A 2,872-nucleotide genomic window follows, 5' to 3' on the forward strand; every position below is an offset into this window, starting at 1 on the left:
GGACATTACTGCTGTGGAATGAAGATTCCACTTGGGAATCTTAGCGTGACTCCAAGTCCAGAAACCACTATAAAACCACATGGCAAAGCCTCCATAAGCAAAGTCCCAATAAATGACTCCTAGGGATTCCAGGACAGGCTAAAAATGGGCCAGAGGTAGAAACAAGAGGAAGTGCAGGCGGCTCAAACGTCAAAAGCAGTCGACCTTACTTATAATAAAACTACAAGCGCACACCTGTAATTTTGCATCTGGCAAAACGGAGATTCTGACGACACCTAGATTGTGAGGTTGTGGGTAGGCATGGTCTGAATGACAGGTGGGAATGGGAACGGGTGACTGACCCTTAAGAAGGGCAACATTCTAAAACCTTTCACACACACAAGTGCATACGGTCTTTCGCCCCAGAATTCTACAACTGCGTCATTACATGCGTGTGAAATGACACCTACGTGAGGTCTGGTTACTAATAGGGGGTTGGTTAAGTGATTGCAAGCAGTCACTAAAAAACAAACACACAAAAAAAAGACGAAGAGAAAGCTATCTAGTGATATCGGGGAGCTGCCAAGGAAAATTAAGTGAGAAAAGCAAACAGCACGTCTGGGCTGCCACTCGGTGTAAAGCCGTGTCTGTGCCTCCCGCCGTGTGGCTGGGACCCTGAGCAAAGCCAGAGGCCTCTGTGGGGGCGGGGAGGGGGGACAGACATCACATTCCACTGTAGAGTGTTTCTGTTTTGGTTTTTGAACCATGTGAATGTATTACCTGTTCAAAAAATTAAATAAAACATGTCTATTTAAAAAGCCTGTGACGCGGTACAATTCAAAAGATGCTGCGAGTCCCCGCTTCTTAGTGGAATGGCACTGAACCCACGTGTGAGGTCACGGATGCCGCGCGTCCTGGGAGGAGGCTCCAGGCAGACTTCCTGGTTTCAAGTCCTCGTCCCTCCGCCTGGACTGTCTTAGCCTCCCTTAGCCTCCCTTCCCCTCGGTCCTTCCTTAGGACCCAGGCGACGGCCTGTGCAAACCCCTAAGGCAGGGCCCCGTCCCACCCAAAGGAACCACCGACTGCTCAGGGTTTTCTCCCTTCTCCCCAAATTATGATCAAACCCTCCTCTCAAAAGAGGAAGTGTTTGAAGGGGAAAACGCCCTGGCTGGTGTGGCTCAGTGGTCAGAGTGCCAGCCTGCGACTGAAGGGTCCCAGGTTCGATTCCGGTCAAGGGCAGGTACCTCAGTTGCAGGCTCCTCCCCAGCCCAGGCCCTGGTCAGGGCTTGTGCAGGAGGCAACTAATCCATGTGTTTCTCTCACATCGATGTTTCTCTCCTTCTTTCCCTCTCTTCCACTCTCCCTAAAAATCAATGGAAAAATATCCTCGGGTGAGGATTTACACTAAATAAATCCTGTATAATAAAAGGCTAATAGGCAAATCGACCCAACAGCAGAACAACCGAATGGCAGAAGCCAGGCTGATGGCTGGCAAGCACAGCGGTAGCGCTAAGGATGCCGACCGCCAACTGAGGCTTGCTCCCTGAGGGCAATGGGCCTTAGCTGTCAGTTGGACATCCCTTGAGGGCTCCTGGACTGTGAAAGGGTGCAGGCTGGGCTGAGGGACACCTCCCCCCAAGTGCATGAATGTCGTGCACTGGGCCTCTAGTAAATAAATAAATAAATCTATATATATAAAAGGCTAAGTGACCGACCGTATGTATGTATGTCCAACCAACTGACTGGAACATAGGACGCGCACTGGCAATTTAAAAATAAACGTTGACTGGCGCATATGCGATACATACGAAGCTCTCGCTGGCACCCATCGCACATGTTTCAATCTGTCATTGTCGATTGTGAATTTGGTTGACACTTCTATTATAGAGAAAGGGCGAATAGCGATATTAAAATATTTCTTCTAATTAATTTCCTTTCAATATGCACGAATCCGTGCACCGGGCCACTAGTAAATAAATAAAAGGGGAAACAAGAAGGAAAGGTGGCAGAAACATTTGCTTTAATTTGCATGCCTACGACACAGTGGGTACAACAGCACAGGACTTGCAATTCTGTTCCTGCAGATATTCCCTAGAAGAGAGCGCCCTCGCATCTGCGTGTGTGCTGTGCTGTTTTACAAACGCTTTCCATGACCCCAGCACCCAGGCCATGGGGTGAAAAGCCATGGTTTCTGCGGGTACTTGTGCTCACAAACTGCCGAGAGGTTTACTGCGAGCCGATCCCTGTGTCCAGCAGGAGGCGGCGCTGAGGGTCAGGGGCTGTCCTCGCTCACGTGCACGGGCACCGAGGGCGGCTGGGAAACATGGCACCGTTTCAACACGCGCAGAGACCATGGAGGGCCAGGCATTCTCACGTGAACACGCCAAGAGGTGCTAGTCATCACGTGTCAAACCTGAAAACCACTACTCGTCTGTCTGACCCTCCTCGGAGGCTGGGAATTGCCACAGGAGCAACAGGCAAACTTGACCCATTTCAATAGAGAGCGCTTCTCACTCACATCGATGCCACTAAGGAAACAGGCTCGTGCCCCTGGAGGGGGGGGTCGCTGCCCCGTCTGCCTCTTCTGGCTTCATCAGCTGGACCATCATGTCTGTCGTTAGAGTACTCAGTGCGAGGCTCCCAACCAGGTGACGAGATAAAGACACAACGCCAAGAGGTGCTACCAGCCAAGTGTTTACAAAGCAGTCAGTGTCCTATATCACCTCCCAGCAAAGGCACGTGACCTGGAAAAGCAGCTTACATCACATGACCACCAACCACCAGGCTCACAACACAGATTCTTACAGCACATGAACCGCTTAAGAAACACAGACACGAAGATGCAGGCTGCCCCCACAATCTGATTTATGGTAAAATAAGTGAAGCAAATGAA

Source organism: Myotis daubentonii, chromosome 20, assembly GCF_963259705.1.
Source record: "Myotis daubentonii chromosome 20, mMyoDau2.1, whole genome shotgun sequence".
Taxonomy (NCBI): domain Eukaryota; kingdom Metazoa; phylum Chordata; class Mammalia; order Chiroptera; family Vespertilionidae; genus Myotis; species Myotis daubentonii.